The 22,546-nt window shown below is 36.7% G+C and overlaps 1 protein-coding gene and 1 long non-coding RNA gene across 2 annotated transcripts in view; both read left to right on the forward strand.

Annotated features, from left to right (window-relative positions):
• The window catches only part of LOC121739160 (serine/threonine-protein kinase SMG1), a 152,950-nt gene that overhangs the window by 113,496 nt on the left and 16,908 nt on the right, over nucleotides 1-22,546 (forward strand). The gene's annotated exons all lie outside the window — the stretch shown is intronic.
• On the forward strand, nucleotides 99-19,225 carry LOC121739164. Its single transcript, XR_006037405.1, has 3 exons — nucleotides 99-111; nucleotides 3,604-3,609; nucleotides 19,122-19,225. It is a non-coding gene; the product is annotated as an uncharacterized LOC121739164 (long non-coding RNA).

Consider the following 22,546-nt stretch of genomic DNA (forward strand, 5'->3'; position numbering starts at 1 on the left):
GCTGAAAAACTCCTTTGCGAAGTTAAACTATTACGCCGCGCTCCGCAGCCCGCATTCTGTGTGAAGGTCGCTGTAACAAAGCGGGCAAAATGTAATTTATGTCACCCTGGTGTACGCCTGATTTCCAATGCGTTTACAACGAGCAGTTTAACTGTGATCAAAGTGAACCAGAATTTTCGTGTAGTAAAAAATGTGGTATCAGCAATTTTTTAACTACTCGCCGCACTCAGAGACATTTAATGATTACTTAACTTTAATAAAATGCAGAGTTTGACAGAAAATATATTATGGACCTTATGACAAAGTCTTCATTAAATAAGAGTGTACTTATTATCAAATCTATATATTAATACGTGAGAGAAAAACTTTGTAACCCTTTTTACGAAAAATGGGGAAACGTAGGTGCATGAACGCACAGTTATAGTTTATATGGTGAAGAAGTGCATCGAGCTAATATTATTTTAAAATTATGCTTTTATCATATATATTTTTAACAAATAAAACGTTACAAACACTATGACACTACTACTAGGAAAAATGACAGATTTTTAAGAGAGAAGCCTATACATACGAATTATACTCTTTTATTTATGGTTGAAGTCTGTTGACAACAAGTTGACAATTTGAAAATGGATTATTGTTTTTTTTAATTTAATTTTAGATCAGACAATGCTTAAACGGCCAGTCTGAGATCAGCTGAGTCCCAGAGACAAGAATTGAAAAAAACTATGATGAAGTCAATATATTTTTAAAAAATATAAGTAGTAATCCTAATGTCGTTGCAAGTAAGGTCGAATTTCGACCATTGGGCGATCTCTAGTGTCTTTAAATTCTTACATGCAATTTTATCAGAATGCGTTTGTCGTAGTTCTGTTATTTATAATAATGCTTTTATGTAGTTTTACATATTTCTTCCGGGGATCACGCTTTGAGAATTGATAAAAGTAGCTCTCCTTCTTAACCTACGCAATCTACGTTTGTGCCAAACTTAAAATTATTTAAGAGCCCAGTTAAAACAACAAACAAAAAATCATCTCATATAAGGTGAGTTCTTTGCTTTAATTACTTAATTTAAAAAAAGTAGCTAAGCCGGTCGGCGATCGTGCCTCGTCGTCGGTGGCGCAGCTGCCGGGATCGCGCCTGTTTACACTGTTATAACGATGTGCGCTTGTTTATGTAAAGATGTTTACTGGTACTTCTTGCTAGGAAAAAATCCTTGGGAACAAAATTTTTGTAGAGTAGTCTAAGGCTACAAAGTGATTGATTAACTAAGGAAATTTGTCAGTGTGTCCTCAAAAACTGTCAGAGTTTCTATTCTTTCGTATTTCTACTGTGGCCATGCTAAGCCTGCTGGTGGTCTGAGCCTATGGTCTGACCAGTTTAAGCGCGACCCTCGTAGCAAACTATAAAAAACATGCTACGAGGGCTTAAATACCATTATGATCGGTATATTACTTTCGGAGGCTTTCGAATGCAAACACACGAACAGGTTTATACATCACTAGCTGTCCCGGCAAACGTTGTTTTGCCCATATTATTATATTGAAGTGACTAATATATAAGAGACCTGGCTCTCTTAGGCATTTTCAAATATTTAAGAAAATTTTAATAGTTAATAGCGTGTAATATTCTAACTCTGAAAAGAACTAATACATCTAAAATCCCCTTGATGACGCCCACTTCGCAACGGACCGTGCAGTAGAAATCGTAATACTTATTTTAATTTCACCATAACTTCAAAACCAAACGTCCAATTTTAGTCATTCAAAGACCAAATAATATCTTCATAAACTGTACTTAGTGATTAAATAATTTATTTTGATAAGGATTAATAGCATGAGTAAAATAAACGCGTTTAAATGTAGTCCAAAAAATTCAAGATTTTTTAAATAAAAAAAATTGTTGTGCCTCACTTGACATAGATAGGTATAGTGTGTCGCGGACTTTTTTGTAGATATTTATAAGATCTACAATTGATTAGAACATTTTATGGTTCTATTTTTTATAGTTTAGGCAGCGTACGCGAAAAAAGTAACATTTCTGGTTGATTTTTTACACCTTGCGTCCGAAAATCCCAAATATCTTACGGAACCCTATTTTTTCATCTCAAATCTAACATTTATTTTGAAATTAAAAATTAAAATAAAAAAAAAAAACATTCTAAAATTAAAAAAAGATAGGTGAAAATAATTGCGAAAACCTATCAACTCCCAAGTGGCCCAAGCGGGCCGCGATAAGTGATAATATTATATTTCCAAGAATCAGCGATCGAAGGATTAACCGGTTAATTTGGGTTTTCAGAATGGTTTGTGTGTTAGTAACCGGTAACCTTTACCATTTGGGTTACGTAAAAACCGTTCGCTTGTTTAACCGGTAAATAAAAGAACGATATATTTACCGGTTTTTAACCGAAGTAAACCGGTATTTTCAAACCGGTTCCGAGCCCTGATCTTATGTCCTTTTCCGGGACTCAAAATATCACTGTACTCAATTTCAGCTAAATCGGTTCAGCGGTTTGGGCTTGATTACACCTACCGAGTAGAGTGGATAGACAGTGCTTCCGGCTAATTTTATTAGCCCTTTGGGCGTGAAGAGGTAACAGACAGACGGACAAACAGACAAACACACTTTCGCATTTATAATATTAGTATTAAAGTATGATACATACACACAGCTCCACATAATGGCGCCGTATATTATTCACAGTAAATACGGGTAGCATCTTCAAGGTTACCGGAAAGTGGATGAAGGGATTATATAAATAGATAAAATTGTGTTTTCTATACCTTTGGGAGTTATTTCTGATTGTGAACATGAAAAAGAGAGAGTCTACAGTTTTCGGATAAAAATGTCTGAGACTCTCTTTTTTTTTTTAATGATATAAGGGGGCAAACGGGTCACCTGATGGAAAGCAACTTCCGTCGCCCATGAACACTCGCAGCATCAAAAGAGCTGCAAGTGCGTTTCCGGCCTTTTAAGAGGGAATAGGGCAAAAGGGGAGGGTATGGAAGGGAAAAGAATAGGGGAGGGTAGGGAAGGGAATAGGGTAGGGGATTGGGCCTCCTGTAAACTCACTCACTCGGCGAAACACAGCGCAGCGCTGTTTCATGCTGGTTTTCTGTGAGAACGTGCTATTTCTCCGGTCGAGTCGGCCCATTCGTGCCGAAGCATGGCTCTACCACGTATAAACATCTTGTGCCACTATGCTGTAGTAGCAAAACAATTAAGCTTATTTTGGGAAAGATACTCTTCGCATTGCTTTGCGTCTAAACTTTTATAAGAGCTTACCTTTTGTGTTGCTAATATTGCCATAACAATGCAACTGATTCTCGCTACGGCATTTCATAGCCGTTAATAATTTATGTCGTTATGAGCTGTCCATCTCCCCCTGTGTCCCCACTGTGGGGGGAAGTGGGAAGTGGGTAAGGGGGCTGGCATAACCCGCTCTTTGTGTCAAACCCCCAGGGCTTATCAATTTTTCAATAACGTTTTATTAAAAATCTCTCATGAAGAATGTTTCAACTTTAAAAAGTCATCAATATACAGGGTGTAACAAAACACGGTGCAAATACTTTAGGTTGTGTATGAGTCCCCTGTATAGAGTTCACTGTTAAAGCAGCAGCTATGAAAAAGTTACCTTTTTTTACTTTAGTATGGGAAAATTCATGACCTTGGGGCCCGTAGAAGTCACCGAAAAATTTGCTCTTTCAGCGCTACTACTTTTGGAGTGAACTGTATAATACCCCTTACTAATAAAATATGTATGTATTATGTTATCTGTTTTGTTTTTGTATCACTTAACGTTTTTAGACATAATAATATTATGATAGGTTTGTACACTTCGGGGGACGCTGTAAATAATAATAATAATAAGCTTTATTTGCCACTACAAAACACGGTACATATTTACTATTATAATATTATATAAGCAATACAGATTTCAATTAATCGAAAAACAAAAATAAACAATATAATCGGTCAAGTGCGAGCCGGACTCGCGCACGAAGGGTTCCGTACCGTTGTAGAGCAAAAATAGGCCAAAAATTGTGTTATTTGTATGGGAGCTCCTCTTAAATTTTTATTTTATTTCGTTTTTGGTATTTGTTGGCATAGCAGCATCAAAAGTACATAATCTGTGAAAATTTCAGAAGTCTAGCTATAGCAGTGAGATACAGCCTGGAGACATACAGACAAACGGACAGACGGACAGGAATCGAAGTCTCAATAATAAAGTCCCGTTTTTACCCTATGGGAACGGAACCCTAAAAATGATAAAGAAAAATAGAGTCAAAATGGCTTTTTTGCATTACGTACTGGTGCTGATCGTACGCTGCATACATTTTTCTCTAATATTTTCCCCGAGCTAAACGCTCGTATTTCGCAACTTTCTGCTGAAATTCGCTAACACGTTTGCATAACTCGTGTGATATTTGATTACAAAGATTGCTCGGTAAATTTTGCACCTACGTTTACTTTTTTACGGCGAGATCAAAAAGCATATAGATTTACGAGCTTCTGCCCGCGGCTTCGCTCGCGTTAAGAAGTATATACAAATTTTATTAAATACAAATTTCCATCCCCTATTTGAACCTCTTGGGGTTGGAATTTATCAAAATCCTTTCTTAGCAGATGCCTACATCATAACATCTACCTGCATGCCAAATTTCAGCCCGATCCGTCCAGTGGTTTAGGCTGTGCGTACTGCGTTGATAGATCACTATGTCAATCAGTCAGTCAGTCACCTTTGAGTTTTATATATAATCTATATTTTGAGCGTACCGATGTTTGTTTGTTGACACTGTAGAGTGTAGTGTCTTAACGAGGGACAGAACACGAATGGGTCGACACTCGACTTATGTTGTGTTTTGCCGAGCGAGTGAGGACCGGAGGCCTGGAGGACATGCATACTCAATGAATAACTCTCTAGTGTTGTTAATCCTCGGTGGCTATCACGTTCATTTAATAAAATACTGATTCCAATTTTGTTAAATGAGTAGTCAATATATTTCTGATACTATTGGGTATAAGTTCTAAAATCTTTTTTGTTACACACATATTTTTATCATTATCATTTATCACCATATTCACTACATCTCATCTCGTCTAATTTTTGTCGCAAACGCACGCTGTACTTCACCTGTCATTAGAACTCATTTTATCTGTAAACAAATTTTATGTAAGTACAAAAATGTCACAAATGCTGTTCTGTTGGTGAGTCTATAAAATAAATAAATAAAATGTTTTTCGCGCCGGTTCTCTACAAGAATGTGGTACCTTTTGTATTAAATAGCCCGTTTGTGCCCAAGCACATTGTTGTTGGCTTTTTCGTTTATTTAGTAGCGAATTTTCGGCAAAACAATATAGATTTTATACTCCGATGAACTTAAAAGCTTACCTGCTGCCGTCATCGCTCCGGGGAATACAGATTACGTAATGTTTCATGTTAAGTTAAAATCTTATTCCAAAATGTAAAGCATTTACATTGAATTTTTTAAAGTAATTATTATTGTTCGTTTTGAAGTCCCATTAATTAAAATGAAATTATCATCAAACACGTTAATAGTTTCATTTATTATTACTAGATAACCCGGTGAATTTCGTAGTAATTTCCACCTAATATAATTTTTCCCTATATTTTCACTAACATTTCAAGTCAAAATTAGTCAAATCGGTTCAGCCGTTCTCGAGTTTTAACGAGACTAACAAAATGTAAAACTTATTTTTATTTATACGTGGCGAGTCGCTAGGTCAACAAAAAATGCGTTTCTGTGACAATTTTTTCCCTGTCGACTGCAGCTTAGGCTTCTTACAGACGAACGACACGTGACGGCGGCACGCATCGGCGGCAGTCGACGGCACGTGTCATCGGCAGTTTATGACGCTTGCAGGGGCCTACCACGACCTTTCCTAAAACTATCTCCTAAAACTATTCTAGAACTGTGAAATATCAACTTTTTAAGATCGCTAGTTTGACGTTAAAGTAATATTGCTCATCCGTCAAACGGTGTCGCTTAGTAAAGGTGGTGGTAGGCCCCTAGTTCTGACGTACTGCCTAAAGGTAAGCGTCCACAGGTCGGTATCGTACGCAACGGACGTCTCGCATCAAACGGATAATTGTTTCACAGTACGTCCACTGTATTGGCAACGTACGGATTACTGACCAGCCTAGTAAATGAATGCTCAAAAGGGGGGTGTGAATGGATAAGTCGAAAGAAAAAATGTTGACTTAGGAACTTTGTTTGGACTAATTAGGGAATAAACATACTGGCTAGTCGGTACTTCGTACGTACGCTGCTGATACAGTGGACGTACTGTGAAAAAAATATCGGCTTGATGCGAAACGTCTGTTGCGTACGATACAGACCTGTGGACGCTTACCTTTACGCGGTACGTCACAACTGCAAGAGTGATAAACTGTCGACGGCAGCCGTCGACTGCCGCCGACACGTACCGTTCGTCTGTAAGCGCTCTTAGAATCCGGTTAATAAATTCCGCGGCACGGTCTTTGTATGGAGTTTGTCAGTGAGGCGAGTTTGTAACGTACACGAATTTCTGCGGTGGGCTGGATTTAAATGCTTGCTGTCTCTAGGGTACCTTTTGAATTCTTTAAATTATACGCAACATTATTATTAGAAAGTGTGACTATCTTCACGCTTACGCAGCTTAACCGTTTTACAATCGATAGATAGATACTTTATTTGTTTAGTCCTGGTAAAGTCTGGTCCTGGTCAGTAACACTGCGTGGTAAAAAGAGACGTGTCATACAGCAGAACCTTTTTTTTTTATCTGTTTGACGTCCAGTCGGCACTTAATCTCTTAGAAAGATGTTTGTGTAAGTGTATATGTCGCAGCCGACTGGTTTAAATAGCCGTTCAATCAAACAGCTAGCCCTTTGACTGAACAACGCCATTCAATCACACGTCTAGTTTTTATATTGAATATTTTAGTCGCTCAAAACGTTCAACACTACAGCTGATTCAAAAGCCGCCGTCTAATTGAAGTAGTTCAGCGCGCACCGCTGCGGCGCTAGGTGCGTTTTATTTACAATATGGCGTCAACTAGCAGGTGTTGGTTGGTGTTTATGGTTGTTTTTCGGAAAGAAAGTAGTTAGTAAAAGTTACAAGTGTTATTAAAGAGACAAAAATTGTGGAGGCACATACGAGTGAATTAAAATTTCCACAAATATTCGAGGAGAAATTACGGGGATTATGAAATGGGTGGACGCAGCCTCCCCCGAAAGGGGGGTTTGGGGGGCACAGCCCCCCGTCAAAACAAAAACAAACACAATCCAGAAAGTCCAAAAGTTGGTTAGGTTAGGTTAGAACTTAGACCACAACACAGAGGGAGCCGAGCGAGCGCAGCGAGCGTACTGCGGCAGCAGCCGGCGACCGTCGTCAAACAAAAGGGGGGCTCGGGGGGCGCAGCCCCCCTCCAAAACAAAAACAAACCAGTTGGCTAAGCGTCGTCTAGCTGTAGTGTTGAACATTGTAGTCAACAAGTCGGCTAAACAACGTATAGTCGTGAGATTGAATGGCGTTGTTCAGTCAAAGGGCTAGCTGTTTGATTGAACGGCCATTTAAACCAGTCGGCTGCGACATATCCGTAAACAAATTTTTACACACAGACGTAAATCTATTTCGGTTTCGTTTGACAATTCGAGATTGTTGCTCTATTCCGCTAGGTATATTAACTTTATGGTTCCCAAACGATACAAATTTCGGTGCAATGAACTTGTGAGAAAAATATAGTTAGCTATGAATATCAGTTAGCAGTATAAATGGCTTTAGTGTTTCGTGTAAATTGTTTCAGTTTGCGAGAGCAATGGGGGAGGGGCTTATTCGAAATTGGCCAACTTTGGCCTTGCTAGCTAGTGTATGACTGTTTCTACGGAATTGTTACTTGTTTCACTAAATTGACTTTTGTTCATTAAAAGTTTGCTTTGCAGCTAAAAAGTATGTTTTATAACAGATGTCTACATTTTTTTAAAAACTCCCGCAGGGACCGTACAGCTTTTTGGGCTAAAATGTGTATATATATAAAACTCAAAGGTGACTGACTGACTGATTGACATAGTGATCTATCAACGCACAGCCCAAAACACTAGACGGATCGGGCTGAAATTTGGCATGCAGGTAGATGTTATGACGTAGGCATCCGCTAAGAAAGGATTTTGATAAATTCCAACCCCAAGAGGTTCATATTATAGGGGATGAAAGTTTGTATATAATAATACTTCTTAACGCGAGCGAAGCCGCGGGCAAAAGCTCGTCATAGATAAAGTATTATATAGTTTGTGCGTTTTAAGATGATATGGGTGACACTTCTCATATTCCTTGCTACGGGTTTTTTTTACAAGAAAACAAAAAATACAAAATGTAATAAATTATATGCCATCTACAAAAACAAATGTTTCCTATAATTGTAAATGAATAAAAATGAAAAGTTGCTAAATGCTAACTTATTAATATAAAATTAAGTATAAATTTTGACTGTGAAAATTATTGTTACGAAAATATTTGAAAAATGTCAGATGCATGAAATGGAACTTACGCCAATAGAGATTGACACTGTTGAATCGAAATCAAATCGATAAAAAGGGCGGCCATTTTAAATCGCCGGCGCCACTCTGAAACGTCAGTACGAAATCGATAATTTCGATTGCAATTCCTTTACGAAGTGATTCGATATTTTTAAATTATCGATTAATTGTCTTAGGTAACTTCCCTACTATTGTCAATTATAATGTGTCACCCATATCATCTTAAAACGCACAAACTATAGTATAGATGTAGTCTTACGGCCGTTCCCAATATTTGATCTATCTCTGGTTTTGCCCTACTAGAGATAGGAATAGCTCATAATTGACATAAAATATATGTCTCTAATGTCTAATGTGAGTTATTCCTATCTCTAGTAGGGCCAAATCAGAGATAGATCAAATATTGGGAACCGCCGTTAGCCTGTCATCGCGTGGCAATTTTGTGCTTATTTTCATACAAGTAGTGTGCGTTTATTTTCTTGAATATTTCTATTTGTCGATTATTTCGATGCACATTATGATACAGGAAAGAAAGTCAATTAGTTCATGATATCGATTAACTATAGATCAAGTGATGAGAATCCGAAAACACACGTAAAAAGCTATGCAATTATTATAGCCAAATTATTAATTGATTTGACATTTTTAGCACTAATGCCTTATATAGCACGAATAAGGGATTAATAAACATATAAATTATTTTTTTAGCTTACAAAAGTACCGATTGTAAAGCCCAAAAAACGTTGTTCAAAACTTACGTATTTAATGTTAAATCCACGTGTTTGAGGCATACTTTGACCATTCTTATGATTTATTATTTAGCCGAACCACAAAACTCAACAATATCTAGCATTAAATGTTCAGTTTATTAACACTTTTATTACATGAACTATGCAGACCGACTCCTTTGTTATGTCCTAATAAGTAGGACATAACATTACACCCTTTTGACGCTTATACACTGATATAAGGCTCTCTCCAGTCTATAGTACCTCAATGGTGTCTATAATTAAATCTTGCCTTGTCGAAAAGTACACGAAATCAGTATTTTTTTAAAGATAATAAAGTGTAGCATAACATTCAAATTACCTACATAATTGATTTTAAAATTACTTCGTTTTGATTACATCATCTCAAATAACATTTAAGTTCAGTACTTTGTAAACTCATCTGGAAACTTTAGTTATTAGCATGCTAATAGTGTAGAAAATCCTGGTGAAATTGGCGGTGTCACTGTGGTGTTACAGTGGCGTAGCGGCGGACGGCGGTAGACGCGGTCATCGCTCACTGCGGCTTTGCAACTTATAATGTGCTACGACTTCCTTCCTGCAAATACGGAGTATACACACAAGCTTTTATAAGAAACTAGATGACGCTCGCAACTCCGTTGCGCCAAAATTCGTTTATCGCGTGGGAACCGTTCATTTTTCCGGGTAAAAAGTATCATATGTCCTTTCCCTGGACTCAAAGTATCTCCATGCCAAATTTCAGCAAAATCGGTTCAGCGGTTTGGGCGTGAAGAGGTGACAGAAAGACAGACGGACAGACAATCAGACACATTTTCGCATTTATAATATTAGTATGGACTAGCTGCCTCATTCAAACTTTGAACCTCAAAAATATTTTATGACCACATAATTTTGATTCAATTAACATTTTGATTCAAGCCTTATACTTTTTCTGTGGAACTTTGCGTTTTAAGGCTCTTGAAAACTATTGGACCTTTATTAGTAAAATTATACTAAAGTGCCCGATTTTTGTACATACAAAAATGGAATAGAGTAAAAATGTTATTGGTTGGTAATTAGATTGAGTTATTATATCATAAAGAGAGATTAATGTTTTATTCCCTTATTCTGTCAAGGTACAAAAACATTGATTTCTATTTATTCACAAACTGTTTCGCATTTTATTATTATGCATTACATTATTTCCTATAACATAAATACTATTAAGTATTGTATGAGTTTGTAATTATTAGTTGTAACAAAGTTTGCATACACTATACAGCTGACATATTGTGTAAAGGTTTTTGTATATTTACTGCTAAATATTTAAACGCCAGCCAACACGCGGCGAGTGATGAATAAACAAACGTTAATTTGTCTATTAGTATGTGCGCTGTGTGTGTGCGTGTGTGTGCGTGTGTGTGTGTGTGTGTGTGTGTGTGTGTGTGTGTGTGTGTGTGTGTGTGTGTGTGTGTGTGTGTGTGTGTGTGTGTGTGTGTGTGTGTGTGTGTGTGTGTGTGTCTATGTTGACATTCAATTACTGCCGACGACCTGGTTTAACAGATATAGTAGCTTAAATTTAGTTTGTTATTATTTTTAGCAATATTCCGCGAAAACAAATAACGCCTGATTCCATTAACTAGATATAGTAGCACTTATAAATTAATACAAATAATTACAGTCCTCCCAAATTAATAATTTAAGAAGGAATAGGGTAATAAGGGAGGGTAGGGAAAGGGAAAGGATTGGGCCTCCGGTAAACTCACTCATTTGGCGAAACACAGCGCAAGCGCTGTTTCACGCAGGTTTTCTTTGAGCCCGTGGTATTTCTCCGGTCGAGCCGGCCCATTCGTGCCGAAGCATGGCTCTCCCACGTCAAAAAAATAGTGTCATTTGTATAAACATGTAAATTAGGGTAAAAAATTAAATTTAACACTAAACTCGTTGCAATCAACTACGTCTTGATTTTAGTCAGCACAAAATATAAAGTATCAGAAATGTGTTCGTAAGTGTGTAAGACACCTTACCTACGAGCAAGTTAAACGAATCTTGTTACATCGCAACAGAAACAAATAGTGCGGCTTCAATGTAATTACACAGTCTTATAGTATACAGTGGAGCAATAGAACTCTACCACACAGGTTCTTGCAGTCAATTCGTGCAATACAACACACGTTTTTGTGCGCAACATAATACTGCAGGATTGTTCAAAGCATCAAGCTTGAGTTTCTGTATTAATAATAATAGCGGTGTTATCGATATGGTTTGTCATAAATCATAATTAACTGATCCTGGTGAAATCGGTGGCGTCATCACCCATCAACCATTCCATAGCTACTAGTTAAGATTACATTTTCAATAACATTTCCGATAACGTTGCAGTCTACAGAAATATTATGCTCAGCTCTCTGACCTCTAAATTTCGGATAGAAGCGTGTAGGTACGTGTGCCTGATTCAGGCAGTCTAATGTGAAATTATCTACTGTATACTTTATACTGTGGTTACTGTGTGCAGTCGGCGAGGACGCATCGTACTAACCGAATTGTTATTTACAACAAGAGTTAATGCATTTAACGTTTAATTGTTTGTTCGGTTACGTGATTAAAACTACACTTGGCTTCCTGTATATTATGTTATAGTGTTTGCGCGCGAATAAAATTAACATATTTTATTCCATACTGGTTCGCGTCGAGAAGACCTAAAACCACGAGGGCTTTTGGGAATCGTTGTCATTCTATTTCTTTTGGGAATCGTAGTATATCGTATGTTATTTATAAAAACAACAAGATGACAAATAGAAAAATAGGCAGGCACACTTATTTGCATTTATAATATTAGTATCGGATGTTTTTCATTCGAAAATTGGTTAGATTTATGTTTTTGTATTAAAAAGATCCATTCAAACGACCTTCGAGAATCTAAAAACTTCTCAGCAATGTTAAGAGTTTCAGATGATTTCTATATTCGCATCAGGTGCAGAGCTGTAGGGACCAAGATCACGAACACAATTGGACCCCTATGACACCTGGACACCTTGTTACGTGGAACTTGCATAGTTGCACGTGAAAATACGTTGTTAGGATTCCGTATGTAAAGGGTAAAATGGTGTCGTATGTATTTCTCCTGAGATTTCTCCGTATAACTGTCCGTTCGTCCACGTGGGTCTGTCCAATCGTTCTACCGTTATCTATCTATGTAAACAAAAAATAATTTTAAAATTTTGTTGGTCTCGCTAAAACTCGAAAACGGCTAAACCGATTTGGCTGATTTTAGTCTTGAAATGTTCCTGAAAGTCCAGGGAAGGTTTATAATATTTTTAATAATAATATTAAAAATAATGAAAAAAGTACTTAAATCGGTTAAGTTTTGGAGAAGGAATCAGCGGACAACGAATCGAAGATTTTCTGTGCTTTTATTAGAACTTTTGTCGTGTTGTCTCTATCGCGCTCTGCGGTGGGAGACTTGAGATTGGTGTGACAGCAATACATTTTCAAATACCTATTTTCAATTTCTCTCGCCCCTGGTGTATCCTATTAAGCCTTTTTGTACGGAACGTGTTCTTCTTCTTCGTGAGCGAGTGTGACTGGGTCTTGCTCGTCTTTGTTACAAAGCTAGCTTCAGCAAATATATAAGTTAGTCAAGGTTACCTTATATAATATTATCATCTAATATTTTTATCCACAAAATTAAAACGTCTAAAGGATCACTCGACCGTTTTGTTCTACCTTAAAAGAAAAGTAAGTGTCGTCTAATACCTTGACTTATAAGAACCCGATCGTCGCGGTGAGGTCGCGGCAAAGTTTTAATGAACTGTTCTCTGCACCCACCTCACATATTGACTTGTTGACGTAAAGACAGGTCTGTGCCCCATTACCAATACGAGATTTATTCGGTATGAAAAACTTAAATAAATTTTGAGCAAAATACTATTTTGAAAATTGAATACATTCAATAGTCTGTGAGATTATATACTTAGTAGAAAGTTAAATTAAATTGCTTTGTAGACATGACGTGTGTACATGCGAAATAGTTCCAAGAACTGGCCATCAGAATTAATTTATTTTAAATGCAGATACAGAGAAAATAAGCTCGTACATTATGATAGTACCAATTGAATTTATTATTCCCAAACAATAACCTTTAAATAATTATGGTAGATAAATCTCAAACAAGTCACACATGAATTTCGGTCCCATTAATTCAGAATACGGGCTTATCCTTACTTTCGAAATCCCTTAATCCCCGGGTCTTTGCGAGGTCGGCCAACTATTTCGCGCGCTGATGTGCAAGTTCGCGACGAAGTTATTTGCTTGATGTTGTCGCACGACATTGCCGGCATTTTTCGTGCGACGTGACGGAATAGTTGAGTTCATCATCGCCATGGACGAACTTGCGTGTCCTCTATGCATGGCCAACATACTATGTGCTACAAAAGAAGAAAAGTGGGAAAACAAATTAAACTGACTGTATGGGGGGAATTGACCTCAAAGTCTAAACAAACCTCGCACACAAAGAAAACTAAAAATAGCTCGTACAACAATCCACTAAGCGAACAAATACAATAAGTACAACATTATACAAAGCTTCAATAACATTTCGCGTTACAATACATTTTCATTACGTATTCCCGTTACAAAGGCTTCGTAGCTCGTAGCGGCTATTCTCTTAGTACGTCTACGCTCGTAGCAGATCGCTACGCTCGCTGTGGATCTTTTCTCGTAGCAGGTCTACGTTTGTAGCAAGTCTACGTTTGTACTTGGTCTACGCTCGTAGACCGTCTACACTCTTAGGTCGTAGACCCACGACCTACGTTCGTAGCAGGTCTACGCTTTTAGTTGGTCTACGTTCGTAGCAGGTCGCTCGAAGTGGATCTACGATCGTAGCCGGTCTACGCTCGTAGCCGGTCTACGCTTGTAGAGCGTCTACGTCCTTAGCGCTACGCCGTTGCTCGTAGTTTCGGTTAGGAAATTTTACTAATTTTAGGGTCAGGATAGACATTTACATATTTTAAAGTTTATGCTAGATTTTAGTCTTTTCTTGAATTATATTTTGACACTAGAACAATAATATTATGTGTTAATAAATAAATATATAAGTATTTAATTAATGTTTTTGGCATAGTGTACTGCTCTGTTTTGGTTTTGTACAATGGACATTCTGTTTGCTTCAAGAATACAATAAAATAACAGTATTGACCTATTGGTCAATATTTTTATTTTATGGGATATCTGTAATATAAAAATGAGTCGCTGAATGTGTTGCTAAGCGCAAAACTCGAGAACGGCTGAACGGATTGGGCTAATTTTAGTCTATTTTTTTTTATTGTTTATTAGGGTAAAAAAACAATATCACAATATAATATACGTTTTTTAGTCTTAAAAATATTCGTAGAAGTCCAGGGAAGGTTTTTAAGTGACACGAAGTTCAGCAGGACAGCTAGTTTCCATTGCCAGGGGGCCATCTTAACACTCGATCAAATTGATTTATTTACTGTCTTACCGCGAGTAGACTGTACACTAAGTTAACTTTTATAGCATGTCCCGGTCGTAGGTAATAGTATGAGTGCATGTATAATGCATGTTTGCATTCAGCTCATTTCAGAACTCCACAACAGCTTTTACTTTACTATTATACTCCGTGCCCCGACTACTGTATTGTTTTATGCTTTGTGTTCTATACGATATTATTTCTGGACGAATCTAATATGAAACGCTCGTGGCTTTAAACAATACTTATAAATGCGAAGATGTGTTGTTCTCACAGTTTACGGTGCTACAATGGAAATATTCAAGTTAGGTCTAAGAAAATATGTGTAGTTGGCCATTAGTATTGTACAAAAGTATATTTTTTGAACAAGAAAAAATATTTGGTGGCCACAAAGAAAGGAAGATCAACGACCGAGCGACATTGTATCCTCGGCCAGCCCAGTGATGTATTTTTGACGTTATACATAATATTATGTCGCGTTGATCATAGAAACTTCGTTAGCGCGATTCAGGATCGTAAGCTATTTTTGGTCCCCTACAAAAGTTTTCCACCCTTGCCTCAACAATTGTGTTGATAAGTAGACCTATGAATATTTAAATCGGGTCAACCAACTTAAGTTTAATCAAGACCGAAGTACGAAGATTTTTGCCGACCTATTTGTTCGCCATTTTGTTTAATTTTTTTAATCGCGTTTACGAATAATTCTTTCAAAAATGGATAGCTTGTTAGCTATCTGTTGTTGTGTAAACTGATGTTTCAGTACAAACAAAAAATATTCTTGGACAAAACCGCGTAAAGTGTCGAAGATATGAGCTGCCCTAGTTTTACTATTGGAATTATCTAGCTCAAAGAACTGTACCGTAGATTGTGGTTTAATATTTAAAAAAAATTAGAGGTGTCAAGGGACACCCGAATGAAACGAAGCTATTTCTTATGTTCAAAAACCTGTATACATAAACACTCAAAAAAATTATTAAAAAAAACGCCAACTGGTAACGGAATATGTTGGTCTTGTTACTTTCATTATGGAGCCGTGTAAACAAAAAGTTCTCGGATTAAAACCTCGACCTTTTTCGTTACCTTACCTTTGACTAATTGTTCGGGTCACTCTTTGTTACCCTCTGGTACTCTGTTACTTTGCGTTCCTCCGTTACTCGGCCGCCCAACGCCGCCCAGAGCCGCCCTGCGCCGCGGGTTATCAACTCCCTTTGTGATAATTAAACAATTAGATGCGGTACACGTGTTTTATCCAATTTTTTCCGGGAAAAGGTTGCGTACCTTTTTTCGGTTTCATCATCATCATCAGTTTTCAAGCCTTAAATACGTGAAAGTAAAATTCCTAAACTACATTGTATCGTAAGGATGTCAACGAAGACGTAGTTGGATACATACAAATATGGTTTTGTTATTGCGCCTACAGTAAAATATTTTATTCATGTAATAGTCTTTATGTACAGGCTACCCTATTATACATAGGATCGTTACTTTGAACAAGCTTAGAAACTACTGGACTGATTTTAATATTAGAACTAATACCTCTATAAAACATTATATGGCATATTATATATTATAATACCGGGCATGTATTATATATATTATTTATACGTGGGAGAGCCATGCTTCGGCACGAATGGGCCGGCTCGACCGGAGAAATACCACGTTCTCACAGAAAACCGGCGTGAAACAGCGCTTGCGCTGTGTTTCGCCGAGTGAGTGAGTTTACCGGAGGCCCAATCCCATACCCTATTCTCTTCCCTGTCCTCCCCTATTCCCTTCCCTTCCCTCTCCTATTACCCTATTCCCTCTTAAAAGGCCGGCAACGCACTTGCAGCTCTTCTGATGCTGCGAGTGTCCATGGGCGACGGATGTTGCTTTCCATCAGGTGACCCGTTTGCTCGTTTGCCCCCTTATTTCATTAAAAAAAAATGTCCGTTGCGATAAATAAAACTTTTTAAGTAATATTTCTATTCTCTAGGTTATATTTTCTTAATATACTCCGTGATAACACGAGTTGCTCGTTACTTGTACATAATATTATAATGGAGGGAGTACATGTTCTTATTTATTATAAGACGTAACAAGAAATAATAAGCCTTGTTGTATTTGTAACTGGTTTGTTTCTTGTTTGCTTGTTTTTTCTCTAACTAAACCAGTAATTCTTACGTTTGTCTGTAACTCTTCACACTTAAGCGGCTGAACCGATTTTTTCTAATAAGTTTGTTCTCACTAAACTACAAAATATAAGACTTTACTTAACAAATTTTAACAAAATTTACGCCGCGAACAATAATGTGGGTGTTGTGTTTATCTATATTTTATATCTAATTGTACTTATTTTAAGATTTTAACATGTAACTGTTTTTTGTTCCAATAAAAATAAATAAATAACCAAATCATTAAATTGATCCTCGTCTACTCAATAACATTTAAGGCGTGTCATCAGTTCGTCTCGCAGTGAATTTCATTAGATGCAACAGAGCGGTCTTTGTCTAGACGGCGGAATAAATCAGACGTACAGACTGATCTGTGCTACGTGATAGTAAAATACGTTTAGGGTGTGATTTCTACGCTATTGGAAGCAAGAATCGTATTTCGTTGAATATGCCAAATTTGGTGGTTCATGGCTCAGCAACCGAACCGAACAGTAACCGAACAATATGGTGTGCTGAGTATAACTTTTTATCCCTTAGAATAGTTAAATCTTAAAAGTCTCCAATACCTTAGTTAACATCTATATAGTGAGAAGTAACAAAAGCTTATACTCAGCCCACTGATACATAAAAAATAAGAAGATTTTAGCAAAGATTTTCAAACCAGACTATAGCGATTGTAAAATCACTCGTGCTTAAGACTGGTATTATTGTCTGACACGTAATTTGATACGAAAGACCCTACCGTACCTCTGGTGGCAAATGACATATCGACAACCCACATTGACATTGCAGGGAAATGTAAACAAACGTTTCTCGGTCGGGTGGGCTTTAGCGCCATGTTGTGCGCTGATTGCAATCAAGATGGCGGAGATGACATGCGGCCGGTCGACCGACTCATAATACTACTTGTACTTCTTGCTTTTTATGGAACCTTACGTAATAAAACTATAATGTCTATAGAAACTGGAAAGAATATTACGACAGTCAAAACAAAGTGATGATACTTTAGTATGTGTATGTGCCCCTTATTTATAATATAGAGTTCACTGTGAAAGTAGCAGCGCTGAAAGAGCAATTGTATTTTGTGACTTGTATAGGCAAGCGCGACTGCTGCAGCGTCATGAGTTAAAAAAAATGTTCCAGCACATGATAGTTACTATTTTCACAGTGAACTCTATACCGGGGTTTAGTACACAAGCTAAAATATTATCGCTTTGTTTTATTACACCCTGTGTTGCATAAGTACTGTGCTAGCTATATTTTAGCTAAAGTTTTCCTATTATATTATAGCAAAGATGCTATAATATAATAGGAAAATATAATGCTGTAAGAACTAGAAGACAAAATTTGTTGTTTTATTATAATCTATCTGTCCTGCGTACACGTGCAAAAGTAATCGCGACGCGAATGGGTCATCCTAAGATTACATAAAAAGTTAAGAGAATTGGCCTTCTGAATAGAATAGTATTTTTTAAATCAACATTGTAATTAAATAAGAATTTAGCGTCGTTAGGAACGTGTCGAATGGCCGAGTAAATTACTGCCCGCATATTTTAACGTCTACGAATACTAAAATGTAAAAAATAGATCGAGAAAGGTAAATTGCAATGTCCAGACAAAGGAAGAGTAAAAAGTTACATCACATTCTAGTTCTTCGGAATCGATCAAATGTGTGCAGTTTGAACTTCGTAATTGGTTTTTAAAGTCCGTTTAACTTTACTTTTATTACGACTCTTTCTGCCGTACTCAGAGTGGAACATTAATAAGTTAAATGTAATTAATTCAAATTTTTGACATAAGCCATGGGGCTTATGTCAAAAACAATATATAAAAACAAATACATTATCTGTCAAACTCTTCATTAAATTGAAGGTTAATCATAATTAAATGTCTCTGAGTACGGCGGTAAATGTGTTACTAACGGGTCCGACAAACGTCGTCCCGTCTCCCGTCATTTATTATCTGTGAAGTTTAAATTGAAAAACGCGGTATGGTAACGATAACCACGTAATTTTTAACATTTTTCTCTCTGCATCAACCTTTCTCCAGTATTAGCAAATACAATAAAAATAATTAGCGAAATTAAGCTGTTCTCGAGATTAGCGTTTACAAAACATTTAGCGATTAATTTTTATTTTATAGAATAATTGAATAGATTTTTAAAGTAACAAACGTCTACAACCTTTGACATTTATAATAATAACATACTTAAGATTAACGCCTCAAGTCCACCGACGCTGCGAACTGCGAAACGGCGGCGAACCGATTTACCTGTCTCACCCGCCACACGACAGTGCGTTATATTGCATCTCGCTCTATTGCTCCTTCGCAGAGTTTTCGCAGATCGCATCGTCGGTGGACTAGAGGTGTAAGGATCACTAAAAGACTGCACAGACTTTACCTTTGAGACTCCTGAGAGCTATAAAAAGAAAGACCATTTGCATTCACATTCACACGAAATTGTTATTCTAAAATGTATCATCATACTTTAATATTAATCATTAATTGTCTCTGTCCAATATGAAGATGGTCTGTATATATAAGTGCAGTAGGTAAACATCGCTAAATAACTCTGAAAATAAAAGGAGTAGGGTCTGTCGCTAATGCATTAGTTATGTTTAATTTAAACTTTCCTACGTTAATGTATGTAATGTATAACTTATGTAGCAAAACTTTACATGTAACGTCGCACGCACGTAAATATATCTATCTATGTTGAGGGCAAATGACAGTTATATATTTGACTTCCAAATAAGTAAAGGCTGAAGTAGGTCAATCGGGAAATTATTTATGAGAACGTAAGAAAAAAGTGAGAAAATGAGGCCGCAGGATACAGCCGGAATATAAAACAACACACCACGCGCACGCAAATTAATCTCAATTTTTACAAACCTCGAAGGCGAGCTGAGGTAAGTAATACGTCTTTATTTTTTTATGGCCCAATTCTTGCATCTTGTATGGCGAATCAATCTCAGACTTCGCATGACATGCAACAGTACATTCTGTACGCGCGAGAAGAGCCGCGAGTGAAGTAACTAGTCATCGAAGGTTATTCGAGGTTTGAGAATCAGCCCCATGCCACTCCTAAAGTCTTTCAAATATTTCTTTTAATAACAACACATTACATTTCAAATCCACATAAACAACCAAAACAGCACAAGTAATTTTACACTTCACAATTAAAACCGTAAACTTTGTAATATCTGCTGTAAACTGTGTAATATTTACACTTAACTTTACAAGAAGTTTTGTCAATTTCGTTCAGACTCGTCGCTCGTCGAATCGCGACATGTGTTCGCAACTTGCCACTTGCCACTCACGATTCTTTTAGGAGTTCGTCAATTTGTAATATGTGTGATATTAACTTTATTTGTCACCACATAGAAGTGGGCCAAACAAAAATAATTTTAAGAAATATACAACTGTAACAAAACTAAGTGATATTACTTTAGGAAGTGTATGTGTCCCTTGTTTAGAGTTCACTGTAAAAGTGCAGCGCTGAACGAGCAAATGTTTTTATTTGTATGGGGAAATTGTCCTAGCGTCATAAATTTTTCCATAGAAAAGTGAAAAAAAAGTTTGTCTTTTTCAGCACTGCTTTTTTCACAGCGAAGTATATATAGGAGGCCCTAAAGTATCATCACTTAGTTTGTTACAACCCGTATAGACCAAACGAGAAGGGGACTCAATAAACTTTATATTATTCTGTTGTTACTTGTTATATTATTATGCCCCATAACTGTACGACAAATTATTTTATTTATGTTTGAGTTTGAATGAAGAATGGTTCTTAAATAGCATCTCATTTTAACTAGCTAAAAGCCAAGATTTGTGAGGGCTCGCGTCGTTTTTCTGCGTGGATTTTAATAGCGAACCTTTGAAGTTTAAATGATATTTTAAGAATCATCTTATTATATTTTATTTTGTATGTTTAAATTAAAAGAAATATTTGAAAGAAAAAAGTGACATGGTTTCCCTTTAGCACTTTTCTCTACATTTTAACACACACCCACAAGAGTTTTTGGCGAAATTCGTAGAATTTTGTCGAATTTATTCCTAGATAAAACATGGGTGAGTTTTAAACATTTTAGTGTCAGGTGTTTGGGAGTTACGGTCAGCGCGCACGCCGCGCAGTGTACTGTGTATGCTAATGCAGTACCTGCTGCTAGGTGGCATACATACCTAGATACTCTAATATTACGTAAAATATCTGAGATAGAACTAAATATGATATGCGAATAAATGAGAATTGAGATGTTATGGATTTAAAATAATATACATAAGTGAAGATTCTACTGTATTTATTTAATTATGAAGCTAATTAATGCACAGTAAAAATGGGGCATGTTTGTATTATCAAAAAGTGTTCAGCCTTACGCGTGAAGAAATGGAGAGATGCGTATTTGACAGACGGACAGATTTATGATTGTTAAAATACGTTAATTACGTTATATACAACTCAAATTACAGTATTTGCAGAGACGGGACTTGTTCTTTTGTTTACATACATATTGTGTCGGGTAAAAAGTATATTACTTTACGTTTACTCCAGTACAAGAGATTAGGATCAAGAAATCGATCCTTTACGTAACATGTATGAGCGGTGCGAGCGAGCTGCGAGGTGCATTCAAAAATGTTTAAATCGACAACTTTGCCAGGACAGGTGTACGAAGTTTTATTATCTATATATTAATACGTGAGCCAAAAACAAATCCCTTTTGACGAAAAATGGGGAAACGTAGGTAAATGAAATTTTGCACAGTTATAGTTTATATGGTGAAGAAGTGCATCGAGCTAATATTATGTTGAAATTATGCTTGTATCATACATTTTTTAACAAATAAAACATTACACACACTACAACAGACACACTAGGAAAATTGACAGATTTTTGAGTGACAAGCCTATACATACGAATTATACTCTTTTATTTATGGCTGAAGTCTGTTGACAACAAGTTGACAAATTGAAAATGGATTATAGTTATTTTTTTATTGAATCTTAGATAATAATTAGACAATGCTTGCACGGCCAGTCTGAGATCAGCTAAGTCCCAGAGACAAGAGTTGCAAAATATGATAATTTCAATATTTTTTACAAAATATAGGTAGTAGTCCTAATGTCGTTGAAACTAAGGTCGAATTTCGACCATTGGGCGATCTCTAGGTATATAATATAATTCGATACGATATACATTTTGTTACTATAAAATGATGGCTTCATTTTATTATTATTTCAGACTAGATGACGCCCGCAACTTCGTTGCGCCAAAACCCGTTTATCGCGCGGGAAACGTACATTTTTCCTGGATAAAAATTATTCTTCTTCAAACAAACACACTTTCGTATTTATATCCCCTTACTCCTTAATATAAAACTTATCTACAGCAGTAAACTTAGACAATGAAACAATGAAGCTCTAGCACAGCGCTTGTTCTAAATATGCGGAACAACTGTTGTGTAATTGGCATTAGCTCACAGGTACTATTCATCAACGAATAACAAGACGACTACGGAGTACGGCCTAACCAATCAATGGCTGTCATCGTCAAACGGCTTTTCCAACTTGTTAGACAAAGAGCAACATGCTATTCAATGGCCCATAGAGTTTAAAGGTGACCGCACATTAATTAATAACA

This window comes from Aricia agestis, chromosome Z (genome assembly GCF_905147365.1).
Source record: "Aricia agestis chromosome Z, ilAriAges1.1, whole genome shotgun sequence".
NCBI lineage: Eukaryota > Metazoa > Arthropoda > Insecta > Lepidoptera > Lycaenidae > Aricia > Aricia agestis.